The 23795-nt window shown below is 41.7% G+C and overlaps 1 protein-coding gene across 14 annotated transcripts in view; it reads right to left on the bottom strand.

Annotated features, from left to right (window-relative positions):
* Positions 1-23795, bottom strand: part of ATXN1 (ataxin 1) — a 280037-nt gene that overhangs the window by 54375 nt on the left and 201867 nt on the right. The window contains exon 6 of one of the 14 annotated variants that reach the window (XR_012157326.1): positions 22461-22478. The exons of the other annotated variants lie outside the window; for them this stretch is intronic. The gene's annotated coding sequence lies outside the window, so the exon portion shown is untranslated. Of the gene's footprint in view, positions 1-22460; positions 22479-23795 lie in introns of those variants that run through there. 14 annotated transcript variants of the gene reach the window in all.

Genomic DNA, 23795 nt, shown 5'->3' on the forward strand with positions numbered 1-23795 from the left:
TATATCCATTTTTAGCAGCCTGCAGGAAAACTCTGAGGGATTCGTCTCGGGGCAACTGGGAGTAGGGTAGATTAGTAGGATAGAAATTCAAGTTATCCTAAAAACTTGTATAAACAAATCTATAAAAGTAAATACCGGCTCCCAGGAATATAAACAAAATGATTCTCAATTTTAGTTTGAGGATCTTTTCCTTACCTAGTAATGAATTTTATTCCTAAAATCTTTGCCCAGTCCCAGACACAATATTTTCTAATGGAAAACCAGCCACGTATAGCCTTATGCTATGCACATTTCAACTTCTAAAATAGTTTTAACTCATTGAACTGGCTTCTGAAGTTTGTGTTTACCTAGGTCCTGAACCAGCAAAGCAATTTAGCATTTGCTTAACTTTAACCCTATGAACAGTCCCATTAGAGTCAAGTCACTAAGACAATTTAAGCACATGGTGAAGTGTTCTGATGGATTAGGGCCACAGAGTTCTTCAAATTCACTGCCATTACCCTTTTTCAAGTCTGGAAGAGGGGGACTCAGGCAAAACACCTATTCAAGTTACTGGACACTGCAGATCCAACATAATTCACTGGGTACAATTTCAGTGCAATCTGGAGGTGCAAAAAATGTACATGCTGCTGAAACAGACGCTCAGCTGTGTTAATCTCACTGTGTATATGTATACATATAAATGGGGTTTTTCATATATTTTTATATCATATTGTCTCCCAGCAGAGCTAATTTAATTCAACTAAATACTGAGCTCTTTCACCTGTGACTGGAGGTGGCAGACTGCTATACTGGCAGGGAATTGAAACCCATGAGTGCTCTGCTCTGCATTAATATATAGCGAGGTGATGTAACTGTTTCCTGGGAAACAGCTAAAGGCATGCCCGATGCATCCTATAAACCTTCTGGAGATGGGACAGCAGTTTTTTAATATTTAAATAAGTAAACATATGCAACAAGTACACTCTTTATTCAGCACTATTTCCTACAATGTGGTATTCCAGTTTGGATTCACACAGGTGATGAAGGACCCAAATGAGCGAGTCTCTTTACAACACCTTGACTGACGTAGGGGATATTAGCAGTTTTATTACTTATATTAGCAATTTTTATTTATCTGGCCACACACTCTTGTTGGTTTTCATTTACTATATCTGAGCACTTGAAATAATTTTTATTTGGAAGGAGTGTGGTCCTGTGATTAGAACCTGTGATTTTAAGCTCTTTCACTGACTTAGTGTGTAGCCTTGGGCAAGTCCCTTTAATCCTCAAGTGCTTCTTAGAAAGATGAATTAATTAAGCCTCACCACATCGCTGTGAAGTAGGGCACACTGTTATTACCTGTACTTTAGAGATTGGGAAAATCACCTTGAGATCTCTGGATGAAATGAGCTCCATAGAAAACACAAAGTATTAGCAATTCTGGATTGCTTTGTAAAAATGGACAACGATCCCCACATTAATATGATTTTATGTTATTTAGTATCTCTTATTCTGCTCTATCCACTATATTAACATCTAACACTCTAGTTTGTGTTGAAAGAGCTGGAACCAGCATCAAATGATGCATCCTTTTATATCCGAAACAAGTTATATTCCAGGAACACAGCGTAGATTTAATGTTAACATAACTTTTTGTGAAGCTTATAACTGCACTGACATGAGCTTTCCACAGATGCAAAAATCTGGAGAAAGAAATGTATGTAGGGGCAAAGGTTAAGTTTGATCAGCTACACAGGTAGCAGCGTTCAGCTTAATTAAGAACACAGTGCGTTTCTTTGCACACCATTCAGTGTCAGTGTCTAACTGACTTTAACAAATGAACTTGACAGTTTAGCATTTATTTTCCAGTTTCAGAGTTTTAATGTCCCACTACCAGAACATATATGATCATAATAATGATGATGTCGTTAAGTTGGATTTTTCACACCCCTGAGCAATGTAGCTAAGCAATCTAAATTTTTAGTATAGACCAGCCCTTAGACTGTCCTCTCCTTCTTGCATATTTATCAGATAATTCTGGCTGGTATTTGTGTGCATTTAAACACCTCGGTAGCTAAGGATGGAGAGGATGATATGGCTCTATTTTTGTGTCCACAGCCACCCTACTTCCATCCATTGTTTGTTCCCTCAGACTTATAGCTCTTCATCCACTGCACTATTCGGGGTTTAACAATCAGGACACTGGTTTTCTTCTTTTCTGCAAAACCAACTTAAAGCAGTTTCCCCACGCTCGATACAAGGAAAAACTTTCAAACTATAAAGATAGTTAAGTACTGGAACAGGCTTTCAAGGGAGGTTGTGGAATCCCCGTCATCTGTGGTTTTTAAGAGCAGGTTAGATAAACACCTGTTAGGGATGGTCTAGGCTTAGTTGGTCCTGCCTCAGCACAGGGGCTGGACTAGATTACCTTGGGCAGTCCCTTCCAGCCCTATGTTTCTATTATCCCTGAAAGTCTTCTGGAGTGTACCCTGGAAACAGAGATCCACCCAAGTTCTTATAATAGCCTCATAACTGTAGTATCTGAGTAAGATCCATGCCTAAAAATCTAGTGACCCAAGTGAGATTATAGTGCCCAACATGGGGTCAGAGACAGGAGATTTACATGTTAGAGGGTTCCCTCTGCCTTGTTGCACAAAGGGCTTTTCCCTTATGTTCCTCAAAGTTAGGACACAGATTACAAATTCAGGTTGTTTCATACAAAGCACTGTAACTCCTTCAGCCTTCATGTCGCTAAACAACTTGTCCAATTATCTTTCGGCCCTGATCATTTCTAAAACCATCCTGAAGGCCAGTTTGATTAAAACAGGTTTCTAAAACACTGTAGGAAAGACAGAGGTTCGAATAGCTGCTGCAGAATTACAGATACTTGGGAGTAAGTGTATTTATTATTACTAGTGTGCATTGCAATATAATAGAGTAGGACAAATTCAGTTAGTTACTTAAATTTGGTCCACCATAGATAATATGTTTTCAACAGAATAGGAAACACAGCTCAGCTTGTGAATTCACTTTCATAGATTCATAGATATTTAGGTCAGAAGGGACCATTATGATCATCTAGTCTGACCTCCTGCACAATGCAGGCCACAGAACTTCACCCACCACTCCTAAAAAAGACCTCACACCTATATCTGTGCTATTGAAGTCCTCAAATTGTAGTTTGAAGACCTCAAGGAGCAGAGAATCCTCCAGCAAGTGACCCATGCCCCATGCTACAGAGGAAGGCGAAAAACCTCCAGGGCCTTCCAATCTGCCCTGGAGGAAAATTCCTTCCCGACCCCAAATATGGCGATCAGCTAAACCCTGAGCATATGGGCAAGATTCATCAGCCAGATACTACAGAAAATTCTTTCCCGGGTAACTTGGATCTTACCCCATCTAAAAACCCATCACAGGCCATTGGGCCTATTTACCATGAATATTTAATTACCAAAACCATGTTATCCCATCATACCATCTCCTCCATAAACTTATCGAGTTTAATCTTAAAGCAAGATAGATCTTTTGCCCCCACTACTTCCCTCGGAAGGCTATTCCAAAACTTCACTCCTCTGATGGTTAGAAACCTTCGTCTAATTTCTAATCTAAATTTCCTAGTGGCCAGTTTATATCCATTTGTTCTTGTGTCCACATTGGTACTGAGTTTAAATAATTCCTCTCCCTCTCTGGTATTTATCCCTCTGATATATTTATAGAGAGCAATCATATCTCCCCTCAACCTTCTTTTAGTTAGGCTAAACAAGCCAAGCTCCCTGAGTCTCCTTCCTCCCCAGGGTGATCTTACAACTACTTAGAATCAAACTTGACTTGAAATGTTTTGATGGCTTTTCCCCCTCAGTCTTTCTTGACCTGAGAAAAACCTTCCCACAGCAACAAACCTTCTAGCCCGCACAGTGTAGTAAAATATCATTGTAGCTTTGGTGACCTCAAACAACCTCACCAGGTTCGTTATTCTTGTGGAAAACACACATTGCTCTGCCACTATAAATACAATGGAGGTGTGAACAGCACATATGTGTTTATTTGCATTGGGAGCATAAATTATGGAGTTCCCATGTTTGCAGTCATCACCCCTTGCAGCTACGATAAGGGTCCTGGGAAAAACAAGGAGTTTAATCTAAGTACAGAACTATATCTGCTTTAGCTAAGTGAAGATTAAAGCACAAGAGGTCAGTCAGCTATAAGTGACTGCTCTACTCCACCTGCATAAGCAAACAGGAACACTGAAACCTGAATTACTGTACAGAAATCAGGTTTCACACAGAACATAACCTATTCAAAATTCCAGTTAGCATTCTATTCTAGTCTATTCAGGTTCTCATACTGTCCTGATCATCCTGGCATCGGAGCACCATTAGAATTAAGTTATATCCTGAATTGGGAGGAAAAGAGGCTACAGGGTTGAAATCAAAGTGCTTAGCACCCATTCACCTCAGGGCACACAATTCTGAGTTCAAGTAGAAGAAATACTGCATCTGTCTCTGATAGTCAAAAGTGCACTCAGATCCTATTTTGGGTTCAAAAGACACCAATTCAAACTCTTCTATGACCTCAACCCGGGGTGTTTTTTAATTGATTTGACTTGACCATTCCTACAATCTGAAAGTGGCTGCTGAGTGGTTCTAAGCAAAAAACAGCAGCAGAGAAAGGCACTGAGTTTTAGAATTCATACCGCCATGCAACAAATCCACACTTTGTCCAACTTACGGATGTAGCACAAAGATTCTTAAAAGGAAAATATATATGTCCCTGAGGCCAGAGTAAGCGAATGAGCTGCAGCTGGGAGAGGGTGAGGTGTGCCCAAACTTCTGTCCCTACCCCTGGAGCAGGCACTCATAAAGCTGGCTGGAAAACACTGGTGAGATCAAGGGGAAGGAGACCCATTTCTGCATGCACCAATGGGGTCATGCCTGGCAATGAGGGAGCTTCGGTCAGAGGATCCTTAATACCACCACTGCCAGGTGCTGGGGGAGCCGCAGCTACAAAATGGGTAAAATGTGAGGTAACTGTCATCATTCAGCATATTCTTCTCAGCAACCAGGTTGCCTTACATGGTGTAATGTCTCCCTCCATACTGCTGGGATGAAGGAGATAACCCCTGCTCATTCTGGCTTCCCTTATTAGTCTGCGGTGGTTTGTGCAGCCAAGATGTGAAGAAACCTCAGCACACAATCTCCCCAATCTGTCATGCGTGTACTGTCTCCCCCCACAATACTACAGGCCAGATTGTAACTGGTGCCTGCACAGATGTATAGGAAGCCACACTGACCTGTGGACAGCCACAGCTGCAGTCCCTGGGCTCTCCTTTGCACTGGACTTCTCCTCGACTTACCCTACCCCAAGGCACAAGCCACCCTAAACAGGGTGTGGAGAAGGCAAAGCCTTGGCTGTGATCTCTCAGTACAAGCCAGTAGAGTTAGCAAGCCAAGCAGTGGGACGCACGTGTTCCCTGCTAAGAGCACAGAGGCTGCACAACTTCGGGGCACAAAAAACACCGAAGGGTTTTTTAGAAAGGGTTGGCTCAACCTATCAAAAAAAAAACATCAACAAAACCCAATTTTCATGGCTATGAGGAAAAACAACTAACACAAGCAACTGGAGTAGAAGTGTGGTGTGAGGGACCTAGATTAATGTTCAGTGTGTATGACCAAGACACAGGTAGTCCTAAACATTACACTGCACCATCTGTACCCACCATGCCAACAAACAACTCCTCCAAGAAGAGTCAGTCCCTCCCCTCCCCTTCCCCCCCAGCCTACCCATCCCCACTCCCGCCTTCCTACAGTGGTACTGCTGCACCAGGGCCTCCTATGAGCATGGAGATGGGGCAGAATTTTGCCTTGGAGTCACTGTTTCCATCTATCTGAAGATGCAGCACCACACAGACTCACATTCAGAAGGGTTCCCTGCCACAATAAGAACCAGAACGCTTATTATAATACAAGCTTAGATCCTGCAAAAACAGACAGGCCCACCACAACAGTAGTACAGTGTATCAATGCATAAGCGTTCAGTCCAATCCAGGACACACAGGAAGGAAATGATGCTCAGAGCAACCTTAATTGACTAGTGTGACAGCTGTTATGCAGCTCAGGGGGAGGGAGGAAATGGGACAACAAGATGTGTGCAGCGGCTTGTTCTCTCTTCACCCATTTTCTGCAGGCCACTCCCTCCACTTTCTCCATGTAATAGCTTTGTCACGCAGAAGGTCTATGGTGTTATGGGACAACTTTGAGTAATGCAGCTTTCCCTACTCCTTTTCCCGCTCTATTATGACCATTTGCTTCCCTCTATAGTAAACAGTGAAAAGGCAGGAAGAAAACAGGTCTAGAAGCATTAGTCCAGTTTTTGGTTTTCCTACAAATTAGCTACTCATTAATGCTATCACAGTGCAAACATGCAGCAGCTGTAGCTCACCAACTACACTCAGTGTAAACCTTTTGATCTAGTTTCCTTAGGCCAGTGGCTCTCAACCTTTCCAGACTACTGTATCACTTTTGGGAGTCTAATTTGTCTTGTGTACCCCCTAAGCTTCACCTCACTTAAAACTACTTGCTTACAAAATCAGACATAAAACCCCAAAAGGATCACAGAACTCTATTACTGAAAAATTGCTGACTTTCTCATTTTTACCATATCATTATAAAGTAAATCAATTGGAATATAAATATTGTACTTACATTTCAGTGTATAGTATATAGAACAGTATAAACGAGTCATTGTCTGTATGAAATTTTAGTTTGTACTGACTTTGCTCATGCTTTTATGTAGCCTGTTGTAAAACTAGGCAAATATCTAGATGAGCTGATGTACCCCCGGAAAACCTCTGCGTACCCCCAAGGGTGCATGTACCCCTGGTTGAGAACCACTGGCTTAGGCATCTTCCCTAGTTTCAGACAACTGATTAATTTAAAAACTGTTCATCACAAAACCATTCATTTAATTTAACAATCCACAGAGGCCTCAGCTTATACTCTTCACAGGTCTCGTTCTCAGGTTAAAATGATCAGCCACAACTACTTCACCATCCAAACCCTTAATTGAACAAGCATCTCCAGACCATAATAAAATATTACATAGCCAATAAAGCCTCAAATAAAGAGAAATACTTTTAAAAAGTGGGAATTGTGAGTGAATAATCAGTGACACAAGGGACAAAGACTTGATAGAGACCTGTGTTAGCTAACGTTACTTGAGACATATCGATTATATAGCCTCTTCACCACATAACATGAATAAATAGCGTATGAGTGTGGGATATGGAAGGGGGAACTGCTGCTTTTTATGTCACTCCAGAAAGAATGTGATTACAGAGCATGAGAAATGCTCTCGTTTGTGATACAAGCAAAGGGAGGAGCCTGCCTCTTCTTCCTGATTTTACCTATAATGATTTTATCTATAATCAAATCTATAATGATAAATAAAATACTGATAATATTGAAATGTATTTATATAATAACTTTCTTCAATCACGCCATCTAGAACACCAATTAAGTCTCACAACACCCTTGTGAAGTAGAGACTCAAAGGGGTTAAAGACCCAAACTTTCAAATTTCCAGTAAATTTTGGGTGCCTCAGTTTTAGGGTACCACCTGAGACCCCTTGGGCCTATGTTTTCAGACAGGCTGAGCACTCACAACTCCAAGTGAAGTTACTCTGAAAATCAAGCCACAGGCACGCAAAATTATTGAAAATGTTGGTCTAAGTAACTTGGTCAAAGTCACATAGCAAGTCTGTGCCAGAGCAGGGAACAGAGCCAAAGGATCCTGAAACACTGCTCACTGCTGTAACCATTACATAATACCATCCCCCAAAACCTGCAGCAGAATCTACAGCGAACAATGGGAGGAAAGGGCTGACTGAACTTCTTAATTATGCAGCCACATCACTGCTGGTATTATTTACATTCAAAACACCATGCTCAGAAAGGCTGGTCATTCCTGGGTTGCTGATGCAGGGTGAAATGGTTGGCTTAACCTTGGTTCTCACCTTGCCAATAAAGCCTAAACACAGGACACAAGAAAAACAGAATTGCTGAAGACATAAAATGGAGGGAGGTTATTTCCCCCAGCTCCACCCTGCAGCTGCAGAGCGTGCCAAACACAGTGGAAAAGGTACAGTTCTTCTGTGTAGGAGCCATGGGAGCAGACTTTGGAAGGAGGTGCAAGGGGTTTAACTCCCTCCTAGGTGAAGCCCAGTTTCCACAGCCATGCACACCAGCTCTTTATGGGACATCTGTGGTGGCTGGCAACTGTGGATCTGCTGCTGTGCATTAACACCAATCCCTGCCTCCTCCAAACTGAGGGCAGAAGCAAGGACCATGGAAGTTACTCAAGTAGCAGCAGCCACACAGAAAGTCTTTTCTGCTGCTCCATCTCCTGGACAGAAGAGTCCTTCCCCACTGTCACATGGAGGTTACCTGCTTACTTGGACGGGGGCTAGGGAACAGGATTTACCCCTTTAATAAAATTTTTTTGATTACCGTAGTTTCAGAATTAATTCTTTCTGGTGTCAGTGGGTCCATGGCAAATGTAGATGAAAAATGAAGGATAGTTCGAAGGTAAGTCCCTATATCCTCACTAAAAACAAAGCAAAAAAAAAAAAATCTCACCTATTGTAATGGGCCAGAACATTACAATAAATATCACTTTAAAAATGGGTATGAACCAAAACTCCCAACCCCAAACACCCAAACTTCAGCAGGTTGGTTCAAAATTTGATATCAGATCCAGATTTGAGTTTTGTAAATTGTTCCCCTCTTCATAATGTATTAAACCAAAACTCTGATCCCGAACACCTCCTAACAATGCTACAATGTTTTAGTCTGCTAATGCAGACTAATGCAAAGTCAGTCATTTCCTGCATGAGTACTGATCTGTGAAAAAGCATCACTTCAGGTTTTCTTGTTGCACTACATCTCTGCCTTTAGCTTTCAGATCCAAATCAATCATGAGTTTAAAAAGAAAACAGAATGAAGATAGGGGAGGAAATGCATCCACTATGGTCTTCCCAAATCAGAATGAACATTTCAACCAATGGCGAGTCTATAAATCCCAGAGTTTACACCTACTGTAAATGACCTCCAACTAAAACAACAAGAAATCTGAAGACCTACAAAATTAGTAGAAGGGCCGCAGGGCAGGGAGAGACCAAAAGAGAAAATACATTATAAGAAAAAACATACACATTGGAGCAAGAATACCAAAGGAGACAGAAATAAGAGTTTCAGAGTAGCAGCCGTGTTAGTCTGTATTCGCAAAAAGAAAAGGAGGACTTGTGGCACCTTAGAGACTAACCAATTTATTAGAGCATAAGCTTTCGTGAGCTACAGCTCACTTCCTCAGATGCATATCGTGGAAACTGCAGCAGGCTTTATATATACACAGAGAATATGAAACAATACCTATTCCCACCCCACTGTCCTGCTGGTAATAGCTTATCTAAAGTGATTTCCAGCACAAATCCAGGTTTTCTCACCCTCCACCCCCCCACACAAATTCACTCTCCTGCTGGTGATAGCCCATCCAAAGTGACAACTCTTTACACAATGTGCATGACAATCAAGCTGGGCTATTTCCTGCATAAATCCAGGTTCTCACATCCCCCCCACCCCCATACACACACAAACTCACTCTCCTGCTGGTAATAGCTCATCCAAACTGACCACTCTTCAAGTTAAAATCCAAGTTAAACCAGAACATCTGGGGGGGGGGTAGGAAAAAACAAGAGGAAACAGGCTACCTTGCATAATGACTTAGCCACTCCAAGTCTCTATTTAAGCCTAAATTAATAGTATCCAATTTGCAAATGAATTCCAATTCAGCAGTTTCTCGCTGGAGTCTGGATTTGAAGTTTTTTTGTTTTAAGATAGCGACCTTCATGTCTGTGATCGCGTGACCAGAGAGATTGAAGTGTTCTCCGACTGGTTTATGAATGTTACAATTCTTGACATCTGATTTGTGTCCATTTATTCTTTTACGTAGAGACTGTCCAGTTTGACCAATGTACATGGCAGAGGGGCATTGCTGGCACATGATGGCATATATCACATTGGTGGATGTGCAGGTGAATGAGCCTCTGATAGTGTGGCTGATGTTATTAGGCCCTGTGATGGTGTCCCCTGAATAGATATGTGGGCACAGTTGGCAACGGGCTTTGTTGCAAGGATAAGTTCCTGGGTTAGTGGTTCTGTTGTGTGGTATGTGGTTGTTGGTGAGTATTTGCTTCAGGTTGCGGGGCTGTCTGTAGGCAAGGACTGGCCTGTCTCCCAAGATTTGTGAGAGTGTTGGGTCATCCTTTAGGATAGGTTGTAGATCCTTAATAATGCGTTGGAGGGGTTTTAGTTGGGGGCTGAAGGTGACGGCTAGTGGCGTTCTGTTATTTTCTTTGTTAGGCCTGTCCTGTAGTAGGTAACTTCTGGGAACTCTTCTGGCTCTATCAATCTGTTTCTTTACTTCTGCAGGTGGGTATTGTAGTTGTAAGAAAGCTTGACAGAGATCTTGTAGGTGTTTGTCTCTGTCTGAGGGGTTGGAGCAAATGCGGTTGTATCGCAGAGCTTGGCTGTAGACGATGGATCGTGTGGTGTGGTCAGGGTGAAAGCTGGAGGCATGCAGGTAGGAATAGCGGTCAGTAGGTTTCCGGTATAGGGTGGTGTTTATGTGACCATTGTTTATTAGCACTGTAGTGTCCAGGAAGTGGATCTCTTGTGTGGACTGGACCAGGCTGAGGTTGGTGGTGGGATGGAAATTGTTGAAATCATGGTGGAATTCCTCAAGGGCTTCTTTTCCATGGGTCCAGATGATGAAGATGTCATCAATATAGCGCAAGTAGAGTAGGGGCTTTAGGGGACGAGAGCTGAGGAAGCGTTGTTCTAAATCAGCCATAAAAATGTTGGCATACTGTGGGGCCATGCGGGTACCCATAGCAGTGCCGCTGATCTGAAGGTATACATTGTCCCCAAATGTGAAGTAGTTATGGGTAAGGACAAAGTCACAAAGTTCAGCCACCAGGTTAGCCGTGACATTATCGGGGATAGTGTTCTTGACGGCTTGTAGTCCATCTTTGTGTGGAATGTTGGTGTAGAGGGCTTCTACATCCATAGTGGCCAGGATGGTGTTATCAGGAAGATCACCGATGGATTGTAGTTTCCTCAGGAAGTCAGTGGTGTCTCGAAGGTAGCTGGGAGTGCTGGTAGCATAGGGCCTGAGGAGGGAGTCTACATAGCCAGACAATCCTGCTGTCAGGGTGCCAATGCCTGAGATGATGGGGCGCCCAGGATTTCCAGGTTTATGGATCTTGGGTAGTAGATAGAATATCCCAGGTCGGGGTTCCAGGGGTGTGTCTGTGCGGATTTGATCTTGTGCTTTTTCAGGAAGTTTCTTGAGCAAATGCTGTAGTTGCTTTTGGTAACTCTCAGTGGGATCAGAGGGTAATGGCTTGTAGAAACTCGTGTTGGAGAGCTGCCGAGCAGCCTCTTGAAGAGTGGTCAGTTTGGATGAGCTATTACCAGCAGGAGAGTGAGTTTGTGTGTGTATGGGGGTGGGGGGGATGTGAGAACCTGGATTTATGCAGGAAATAGCCCAGCTTGATTGTCATGCACATTGTGTAAAGAGTTGTCACTTTGGATGGGCTATCACCAGCAGGAGAGTGAATTTGTGTGGGGGGGTGGAGGGTGAGAAAACCTGGATTTGTGCTGGAAATCACTTTAGATAAGCTATTACCAGCAGGACAGTGGGGTGGGAATAGGTATTGTTTCATATTCTCTGTGTATATATAAAGCCTGCTGCAGTTTCCACGATATGCATCTGAGAAAGTGAGCTGTAGCTCACGAAAGCTTATGCTCTAATAAATTGGTTAGTCTCTAAGGTGCCACAAGTCCTCCTTTTCTTTTTGAGAAATAAGAGTAAGTCTCTAGGACTATCAGGGAGAAGTACGGATTTAGGAGAGATCTAATTCCTGGGTATGGTTTTATTGACTCTCACAACAGAACTACCTCAGAATGATAGCTCTTTCTTTTACATTTATTGTTAAAGAATCACCACAGACTGTACTCAGTAAGGTCTCAACCCTATAAGGGGCTAAACGCCCTCAGCTCCTATTGACCTCCATGGGATTTTAGGTGTCTTGGCAAATTGGAGGACCAGGTTCCATAACTCTGTGCTAAAATATCTAGTAAAACACACAGAAGGAACAGCAGAAAAACAACCCTGTAGTGTTTTATTATTCAAACCTTAAAAGTTAACTGAACTATATCAGCTCTTGCAATGCCCCAGATTGAAATGACTATGGGGAGGTAGGTTTTGATTTTTTTTTTTAGTGCTGTGAAAAAACACAGCTTTCCTTGGCTGTTTTATGAGAGACTATAACTATCAAATCGGCTATTTGTTGTGGTTTTACCTTCTCGTGCAACTGGATGCAGTTTATTGCCTATTAGCTAAGGCAATAGTTAGGTGTACGAGCGGTTGCCTATCCCAAATTATGCACCTCCATCATGACCTGCAAAACCCCTGAGTAGAAAATGTCATTTGTTCCAAACTGTGGGCTGTAATATACAGAAAATTCTACTATGGAATAGACTAAGACTATTACATACATTTTGCCAGTGTCATAATCTAAATCAAAATTTTTTTAATTACATGGTCATGTCCCATTCCCCCCTCCATAGGGGGTGCTGCCTTATGAAGTATGCAGGTTGGATGTTGAATGAAACTTGGTTGTGTGGTTAATGAGGCTGGGGTACGGAAGCGTATTCTGCCTCATTCACGACAGAGTCTGGGTGGCCTGTAATGAATGAGGCAGGAGCTGTATGGACTCTAGTGCGCGGTGCACAGTGAATTAGATATAGACACACACACTGAACATGAGAAATAAAATGGAATATTTAAGAGCTGCCACACTTACCCAAAGCACCATTTGGTCGCACACTGAAGGAGGCAGCAGCTTTGAGGAAACAGTATGTAACTGTAATTAAAGACGATATTATGCATATGCACAAGGGAGCAGAGTTATGATTGGGCAGGCAACTTCTTGTTTCGACATTTCCAAATTTTTGAAAGCTGCTTCTCGTGATCACAATGTTCTTTTGATGTCAGCTCCATCTGGATTGAAAAAGGTCTACAAGGTTCTTTGCACACCGGTTGAGATGGAACCAGAGGTGTCTTAGAATGGGGAATGGGAAGGAAGGGCGCAGGTTAAAGAGTAAAAATTTCAGTGAGGCACATGTTTGTCTGAGTGGTGGAATGGATGCTGCTAATGCAGAGATGCTAAGGGAAAGAGAGGACACTGCCCATCTCCCTTGCCCCTATTTCACAGCACATCTTGTTTAAAGCTTAGCTTGCAGTCATAAGAGTGATGACTAGAGAACAGGGCTGGTTTGTGAGCTAGCCTGGAGTAAGATAAGTGAAAAAATCTATCTGCTGGTCTCATTCTTGCTTTCACTATCACCAGAAGATTAACTATCCCTGTTCAAGGGATCCAGTGTTGGAACCAAAAAGAGTGCTTGTAGGTCATGATTAAGTCTGGAGGGAGCATCAAAGTGTGTGTGCATGTGTGTCCGCATGCATGTGCAAGCACACGTGTGTAAAACAATGCCCAGCATCTGGACCTCACAATACTACTAGTCAATCCCTTTCACCAATGCTCATGCCACTCCCAATTTACAGAAACTGAAACATGCAACAGTGCTACTGCCTTCTAAATATGAAATACAACAGTGGAACAGAGGCAAAGACCAGTTCAATTAGTCTAGGATCTGTTGATAAAGGTTACTCAAATAAGCTGTGTACTGAAACATATCTGCATCGTTATTTGTAATAACACGACACCTTCCTTTGCAGGAAGGCACCGCACTATACTAATAGCACACTTATTATTAGATTTTCTGCATGGTTACATAAGCCTGTAAAAGGGAAAAATGTAAATGATTCAAGAAGATATTCTTGTGGTTCTCATGAAGTCTTTTAATATCTAAAGGCTGAGGAAGATCCCTCCTGGCAAGAGGCAATCAATTTTTATGCTTCATTAAAACAATTTTTTCAGTATTTTAAAGAAAATGCTTGTAGGCAAGAGAAGCAAATAATACGTATTTTTTATATAATGTAAGCATTTTGTGCTAAATTTTGCCCTGAGATCTTTCCAACTCCTCTCCTAAAAGGAGACTAAAGTATGCATGTAATATACGTTTCTTCCTTTATAGCATCTGACCATGATCTGAAGATATTCTGCCCTGTGCAAAACTGAGCTGCATGCCAGGACACACGTTTCAAAAGAGGGCAAAATCAGAGAGCTCTGACTAATATCGAGACAGGCAGACCTTAGCCACATAAGTCAATGCCAGCCCTAGCTAGATTAAGTTATGCATGTAAGTGCACTGACGCTAGGAAGTTGTCTGGCTACACAACCATGCACACGTTTCTTCAATTACTCAGAGATACTTAGGCCACAAATAGTGATCTGGGAAACATGATTTTTCCACAGTTCCTTGAGGACCTGTCCCCTGAAATCAATCAGTGCCATACACTTATTCCCCAAAGTACACGTGGGACAGTTCTAAGCATGCCAGCCTCCCTTGAGGAAATATTTGTATAACACAACACATGCCCAAAGGAATGACAAATTCATCCAGTGCTATTAAACTAATTTATCCTGCATTTAGATACAGGTCACTTACCCATTTTAGAACGTCACACACCTGACCACACAAGGCAAATAGCACATGGCTGAAGTAAGAAGGGTTTGTTATATACCATGGAATCTGTCCATACCGGTCACTGAACAAGAAGTTAATCCATGTTACCTCACACTTCAGTGCTGTGCAAATGGTATGTAAACTCCACTGCTGCTTGGGTGTAGCATCTGCTCACCATTTAGATGAGCCAGCACATGATGCCACACACGAGTTGAAGGGTGCTGGCTGTTAGACATATGTGTCCAATAATCACTGTTATACTACCTTGAAATACTGCCTAACATATACATACATATTGGTAAACTAGCACTCCTCAATTCGTGCACACTGAACAGTCACTCTAGGCCACACGACCAGCGAGTGACAAACAGAGGCTACACCTCAAGAGTGTGAGAAGTGGTTTAGCTCATCTCTGATAGGGTTTTACTTCATAGATGGGTATGGCCAATGGCACACTGATTTAAAAGCCACCCCATTCAAATCACAGAATCACCAACAAAAAGAGAGCCTTGGGGTGTCACATCATCAACTTGCAAAACAAGAAATGTCACTTACTGCCAAACTGCCCATTCTTTTCCATCGAGGCTTCCCAAGATAATGTGAACTGTGACAAGGATTCTCTGCAACCTCTACTCAACTCAAAAGGACAATGGGCCAAATTTACACCTGGTTTTTTCACTGTTTTTAACTGAATTACACAAGGGATGAGTCTGGTCCTACCTAAAAGCTGATCCACAATGCTGACCAGCTCACCTTCACCTTCAGTACTGCAGTAAAGGTGGGACATGAAGGAGTGCTGATAAGAGTCCAAACATTATTTCTTGGGGAAGCAAAGGCACTTTTCCAAGAACAAAATGTACAGAACTTGGGTCTCCTAACTTCTGGGCACCACCAGTTTGAAATCTACTCCACTAGTTCAGGTGCTACCTGCACTCACATCCCTATGCCAATTACAGTGGTTTTACAAATACATTCTATTATTAAGAATGTTTTTCTGTCCCCTGTTTCTGTGTGAAGGACCCGCACGAACAAGAGAGGCTTCCATTTTGTAAAAATGTTGGCTTAGACTACATCTATCCCTCTACAGCAGTGATATTCATATATAATTTGGCTCCTGAACCACTGAGATCTGAGTATCTCTGATCTACAGAATTCAGAGCAGAATTCACAATATGCAAGAGCCAATATCTTCTAACCTTGGATTCCTAAATTAGGCACCTAAATCCATATTTAGGTACGTAAATAAGGGTGACCTGATTTTTGGATGTGCTGAGCAACTGCAGCTCCTAAGTACTTGAATGCAAACTGCAGCTGCTCAGCACTGTTGAATAACAGGCCAGCTTTATTTAGGTGCCTAAATATGAAGCCTAACTTAAACCACCCATCTTTGAAGATATTGGCCCAAGTAGAGGAACATTAAGCAACTTAAGATTCATGTCCTATTCAAAGTACTACACTGCTTATAAGTAATTATAATAATGGCTGCCTTTACTCTAGTTTGTAGATGCACAAAAATAAATATTCTTCTCCTTGAATTACAAGCATTTACACCACTGGCATGATAGCTCGTATCTAAGCAATTCCACATAAATGTGAATTTGACGTGTGGAAATTTCAGGGTTCGTTGATGTTATTCATTTAGTGTAATTACATTACAAGAAGTCCTATTTTATTTTATTTGCAAAAATTGCCACTAAAACGGGGGACACAATTCTCTACATCTTTGGTTTTGCATGAGCAAAAACTTAAACTCGGAAATACACCCACACAAAACCTTTCAAAAGCAGAACGTTGCACTTGCAAATTAGGAAGATAGGTTAAGGTTCCTTTTGAAAATCTGGCCCACACACTAGAAATGAAAAGGCTTCTTTGAGCCAAAAATAGAAGAGAGGTTTCTTCCTTTGTGGGTGTCCACGAAGCAAACAGGAGGAGAGTATTTCTACCACTTACACCCTACCTTAAGGAAGTCTTTGAAACAAACTGACCAATTTTGCACCTGAGATTAAAATATTTGGATTTCATTGGTGTGCACGGCTATAATACAATGCATTTACAGTTCGTGTTTAAGAGAAGGTAGAGTTTTGTGTGTGCGCACATACAGATTTAATAATTGTTGACAAGAAGATTTTTCTTCTTTGCCTTTAATATAAAAAGAGCCCAATTCTGTCCTCAGATATGTTGATACAAATCAGAACTAGCTCTTAAATTGAATGGAGTTATACTGCTGTAAAACCACTATGAGCAACAGCAGGAACAGTCCAAAAATACTCATGTTAACAGAGTACATTAAGACTGAAATTTTCAGTGCCTTTCAGCATTCTATGTTATCAGTACTATGACCTCAGCATCTATGGGAATCCAGCCAGCCAAAGCTATGAAAGGGAGCATTGTGCCCTAGTACACATCAGAGCATGTAAGATGTCCTGCTACTTGATTGGCCAGTAGGGAAGTTGTTCTTAGTAACGTGACGAGATTGATTAGGTACAAAGAAAAAGGGCATTTGGAAAGATATCTGCTGAGTGAAGTTCTTCCTCTATGGCAAGCTGCTACAGTAAATACAAGCAATAAATGTCCCCTTGGCAAAAAGGAAAAGTAGTCAAATATTTCAGATATAAAAACTAATAAACAGATTCACAGGTCCATCTATAATAAGCAAAAACTCACTCCACTCTGATCCAGGCTGAATGCAATCTGATACCCAGGGTAAAACACAGATGAACTTGCATACCCACTTCATCTTTACTGCACATCCCCACAAGAACAACCCCAGCCAGTCTCACTACTGCTGTGAGTGTTGCTTTAAATATCTTTCTACTCTGCCTTTGGTATTGCTAGTATCAGGCCTGAGCATGCTGGAGCCGTGTATCGAGGGGTCACTATGTAAGTTCATCTCCCTCTTCTCCGGTGCATAAGCTGGCTCTGGGGTAATACTGCCCCCTCTACCTTTCTTTACTCTCAGGGGTTTCTCTCCAGGCAAGCAGGACTGGATTCAGCTCCTTCCCAAGATATGCAACAATGCTCTGAGCATCAGCAAGAGGGGGCTGCTATAATGTGATGTGAGATGCAACCTCTTCTCTGAAAGGGTGAGCTTGCCTACTGTGTTACAGGCTTTTATCGCTTGCGTAAATTATTTCTTGCAATAATAAATCTTAAAATAGTTCAATAAGTCTTTAAGTGTCTCACTTTTTTTCTGGCACATAGTTATGAATCCAGGATTGAAAACACACATCTGCAATCAGGCCTGTATATCTCAGTCTGATGTTGTATGCAAAGCATGGTACCCTCGGCTCCCCACCGTACACACACAGAGGGTGTTGTCTGATTTATATCTGAATCACTCTGTCAAAGCTAAGGTTTGTCAGAGAAATCTGTGGTTCAGAATTTTCTTACTCAATGAGATGTACTAGCAGAGAAACCCGGCAGGTTCTTGGGGTAACATATTTGACAGTGACAGAAATGTTTCCATGGAGTTTTACAACAAAACAAAACTGCTGCCCTTTATCTGATACGTGCACATTTCATACTTGCAATATGTCTGAAGTGATTTTATGACTAAATCCTGGGAAAAATGTGAAGAATGCTTGGCTAGAACCATGGTTTTCCAGTAAAAACATAACATGGCTTATTAACTGCAGCACTTGGGGGAGACTGTTCAACATGAAGTGCATTTTTTAGCTCAAGACCAAAAAAAAGTGTTTGGATGCAAGTTTTGCTTTGGCTTTGGACACCAATTTGACTGACTGTACATGAGAGGGTCTTCAAGCCCTTTTAGTGTACGTTAGTCACAGTACAAGTGAAATATTATTCTGTTAAACATGCCTGCGTGTCTTGGCTGAAGCCAGGGTTAAAACCTTCTGACTTTTTCAGAACATAGAGACATAATGAAAACAAAAAACTCCATTAGCCACCTTGTTAGGATTTCTGTGGTTGCTGAACAGCAACCTTGTTATGGCAATACATTTCAAAGTCCTTACAAAAAATGTTAATTGTGACACTGGCAGTGTGGGGACACCACACAACCAACTGAGAGAGAAGTGCTATTAGCGTTACCGTGAGAACAGATGATGCCATTTCCATTCTATCTTTGAATTCTGGTGGGTGTAGGGTAATGTGACTTTAAGCAATGTCAAAATTATCCAGCCTACATTTTTTCTTGGAAAGTAGCTCCTTCCCCCACTTTAGCAGGGGGGCTTGTAAACACCATGTATAGGAAATTTGAACTTAATCAGATTTCTAAAAAGAATTATATACTATGCAGGGTTTCTGCATTTGAAGAACTAGCAGGCGTGTATTGTTTGAATAGCTGGCAACACTTAAATACGTTTGTTCAGTTTTATGCAACTTATGAGAACTGATGAGGAAGGATCTGTCTCCAATTCTGGATTATAATACCCTGGAAACCTGACTTCATTCCCCAGGTGTGGGCAGAAATCCAGATAATTTCAGGCACATTTGTAAGTGGGCCACAATGTAACTCTTCCATCTCCCATTAAAATACCAAGGGCTTATACACACGACTACTTATGTCGGCATAACTAATGTCACGGTCCAGGGGTGTGAATAAGCCACTCCGAAGAGACGTGACACCAACGTAAGCACAGGTGCAGAGAGTGCTTCAGCAAACGGGGCTGCACTGGTACAGCTGTGCCACTCTAGCGCTTCTAGCGTAGACTAGCCCTAACTCTAAAGGCTTTTGCCTCTAATCTGCATCTAACTATCAGGCAGACAGTACCAATGGAGAGGGAGAAAAATCTGTCCAATGTGTCACTTCCGCGTGGCATGCGGTCTCCATTGCCCGGAGCTACTACATATGGAAGTAGCCCCAAGATAACTTGTCAGGAAACATAACCAGATACTTTGTTTTGCTTTGAAACAATAATTAGCACCTACATGACTTCTGCCATGCGAGGAGAAGGGTTCTATGGTACTTTGGTATATACAGTAGGGGAGCTGATCTTACCACATCACTTAAAGGCCGCGTAACCAGTACCAGGTGGTGCCCATGGCCATTCTACTCCCCTGGAGGTTGGCGGGGAGCAGCGGTCTCAAATCAAGAGCCAAGAACCCTCTTTTTCCCTCCAGGACAGGTGACCAACCCATCACGATTACTCAGTTTATACTCAAGCAAGCCAAAGAGAGAGAGAAAACCCCCTTTCAGGGGCTAAACCCACTGACCCACTCAATTCAGAGGAATTTCTACTAACCACTTCGCCACATGACGGGGTCATGCTATTCAGTGCTGGCTGAATTTAACTAGCCATGCATTTTGTCCAATACCAGGTGATCGCATGTTTTCCTCTAATTTAGGAAATTAACTGAGTATATTAATAATTACTACTTTTTGTTTGTTTGTTTCCTTGTACTAAGAGGGGTGAAGACAAGCATATTCTTAAGGTTTTACCCCATATCTGACTTGTTTGTTTAAAAAAACCCACAGATAACCACTTAAAATTGTTTCCTTGTTTGACAACATCCAAGACGTGAGAGGCTGAACCTCCTTCTATTCTCCCTTCCATAGTGTACATCTGGAGTAGCTCCAGTGAAGTTTAACAGTGTAAAACAGCTGGTAGTAAACTCAGAATCAGGCCCAGAAAAAAAACAAAACCACAAACTACTACTGATTTCCATTGCTGAAGAACTCATGCAAGGCAGAGCGGGGATGAATTATGAAGATCATTTCTCACATGTGAAAATCATTTACGTTATACCACTCTCCTCCATTCCTATTTATACCACGTCAAGTAAGCTTTCAGTGATATTAATAGGAAAGTGGGATGTCAGAGCTACTGCTCGACCCAGAATGATTGTTTCACCTCTAGCAAATGGTCGTTTATTTCAAAAGGGGGGGAAAAAAGTAAAAAAATTAAAATAAGAACTGCATTTGTCATGTTTAATAAAGTCGGCTGGAAGGTTGTGTCCACTGTAAATGCAGTACCAGTTAAATATTTTTTAAAATGTCACATCATTTCTGAAGTGAGAAGGAAAGAAGTAAAACAAAACAAAAATCAGGTGTTTTTGTTTTATTTTACTCTTTCTGATAATATATTTGCAATTGATATTAAAGCCTCAAAGTTCATTCTGAAAATACAGATGCAGAAAACATGATTTTCAGTTAATCGCCCTCTCACACACTTTTTTTTTTTTTTTAAAAATAGAAAAGATGTGCCATCAGGACCAGAATCCTACTCTCCAGCTGTGCCCAAAACTCTCTCTAACATCAGTGAGAGCCATCTGCCTAGACTGAGAGCACTTAGCTGAGAGAGAACATGCAAAAGAAATCCATAGCTACTTTTTAATCTGAATGATTAAATATGATAATGAAAGTAAGAATGACACCATCTTCTCTGACAAGATTCTTCTGGTAATAATAGATGTGCGTGCATGCATGCGAGTGACAGAGAGAGACTGCTTCCTGGTGCACTGAACACTCACCATATTAAGTACTTTTTTTCATCAGAAGTATGTTTGGGGCTTTCCTTCTGAATATTTCCACCTCTACTCGTGATCACCCTTCAGCTTGTTAGTTACACTTCTGCCTACTTTTCCTATAACCTTTTCATAACTGCTCTTCATTCTTGAAGTGCAGTGACTGCTGAACCATTTTAATCTCGTTTGAGATGTTAGTCTCACACTTGGCATAGCTGAGAAGTCCTAAGGGGAGTTTCTGAGTGCTGCATCAGGCTAATTCTTTAAACACTTAGGGCCAACTCATCCCTATAAGTGTCTCATTCCAGAAGCAGTGCTAGCCCACTGGGCCCCCGCCCACCACCACACATAGTAAAAAAAAATGAATAGGGGGCTTAAGCTGCTCAGGGTCCTAAGCAATTGCTTAGTGTGCTTATGCCTAGTGCTGGCCCTGCCATTTGTCTTTACAGTTCTAAGCCATGCTCACTGCTATGCTGGCCAAAAATGTCAGGCCTAGCTTTGACTCTTCTATTGTTCCCTTCCTTTGCCTCTTACATCTATAAGTAAATATTTTCCTGACCCAGAAAATTTTTTAGCATTTGTTAATTTCTCTTGTGCTTACTGTGGTTTGCAAAACAGCAATTTTCACACAATGGCATGTAGTGAGGCCTATACATCTTTTCTTTACGCATCTCTCTTGCTTCATTTTTTTTTTTTCTATTTTAAGTGTCTTTGGGCTGAGAAAAATGTCTGATTGACAGCTCTGGAGATCAAAGTCTTTCCAGAGTTAAAAGTAGGAGAGACAGCGGGGGGAGCACAGTTCCTTTTCTTCCACTTGAAGCAGTGGTGCAAAGCTGGTGCAAAGAGAGCTCCCCTTCCTGTTTCAATACACTTGAGCCGCTGATGCTTTGTCTTCTTATTCATAGAACTGATGTGCTGGGCAGTACAAGTCCAAGCTTCCCCACACTGCCCCCGCCAACGTGCCTCACCCATGACCTGAAAAGATTCACTTCTATTGATGAAGGGTAGTTCTCCACAGTCACACAATCCCATACCTCTGGAGTGGCTGAACAGAGGCATTCTGTCTGTGTAGGGAGGCTTGGGCAGAGTGCCGGAGGGAGTTCTAGGGAACCAATTGTAAAATGCCCCTGCTGGTCAAAGGTACATCTTGTACTCGTCTCAGCACCTACTTCTAGATACTAGCAGGTGCACATGTTGGGGAGAGCAGGCGCTCAGCAACACACCCAGCATGACTGACCATGCCTGGAGCCACGGAATCCCACTGGACATGTTAACTGGCCCCTTGTGCTCAAGGAGTTAGTATCTGCATTCTACCTGGGTCCTGCTTGCATGTACCGTGTGCCTTCTTGCTTCTCAGCACACCTGTGTGGGACAAGACAGAATTCAGTCCTGACAGGGGAAAACAGCATCTATGCTTAAAAATTGGAAAATCAGTTCCAATGCCCACCTTCCCTCAGCCAGTAACACCAAAGCCCAAAATGAAAAGGAGGACTTGTGGCACCTTAGAGACTAACCAATTTATTAGAGCATAAGCTTAAGCTTAACACGGCTGTTACTCTAAAGCCCAAAATGTTCATCAAGTTCCCAGGGGAAGGTGGGGGGAGAGAAGACTCTGTATTGAATGATTGAAAACAGCAATAACAACAGAAAATTAGCAAGAAATCCCTCAAAACAATAACACAGCAGCTACTCTATAGGAAAGTAGTTACATTGTTGGAAAGCAATTACTCTTTCCAGTAAAGGCCTGAGAAACTATTTTAATTTTAAAAAGCCTGCCAAATTTACCCAGTGAATGTTCACTTATCTGGAGATTCAAATAAAGCAACACTCTCCTCCACCCTATATGTGGAAAATTAAGTACTCTGCACAAAGTGAGCCTAGTTCCTTCTGCAACAGCTGCTAAGAAAGTTACCATAACAGTTGCTTCCCTAAGTGAAAATGAATACACAAGGAATGGACGAGGCAAAAGGAAACTCAGGTAACCGAAACAGAAACTTTGAAAGGAAGCTGACAATCAAGAGATAGTAAAAAGACAGCAACTTATGAACTAACTGAAGGATCTGAAATGAAAGATTCCACAGGCAGTATTTAAAGTAAAAGAGTATGAATCCTTTAGGGAATTACTTATCCACACAGCCTTTTATGGAAACTACTCTTGGTCCCACCGGCATTTGTAAATATTTTAGAGCAGTAGAACTCATTCGTCCTCATCCAGACCAACACATTATTTAACTTTTAAAATACCAAGAAGCCAGTTCTGGTTTAAAAATGTAGGCCAAGAGCAGACTTTGCAAAATGACCTTGTGTATTTGACGAGGTCTGCTTTTGGAGACAAAGATTTTTTTAATGGCTACTTTCTATAAGTAAAAACTTAACCTTTCTGCAAGTTTTTTTAAGTGGAAGTGTAAAGTTTGCTATTAAATTCAGGAAGAACTGCCAGAAGTATGGTGCCTTGCTTCTATCACTTTTCAACCACGGCCGAAATTCACCTTTTAAAGCAAGGATCCATCTCATAATGTTTTAGGCAAAGAAATAAACAACACCAACAAAAATTTCCTCAAAACTAGAAAAAACATTTTTAAACTTTGCATTTTCATAGGGTTCAAAATGGAACAGTTTTTTGTTTTCGAAAAATGTTTTTGTTACAGAGATAAGCAGACACAAAAAGGTTTGAACTAG

The sequence above is a fragment of the Lepidochelys kempii genome, chromosome 2, assembly GCF_965140285.1.
Source record: "Lepidochelys kempii isolate rLepKem1 chromosome 2, rLepKem1.hap1, whole genome shotgun sequence".
NCBI classification, from domain to species: domain Eukaryota; kingdom Metazoa; phylum Chordata; order Testudines; family Cheloniidae; genus Lepidochelys; species Lepidochelys kempii.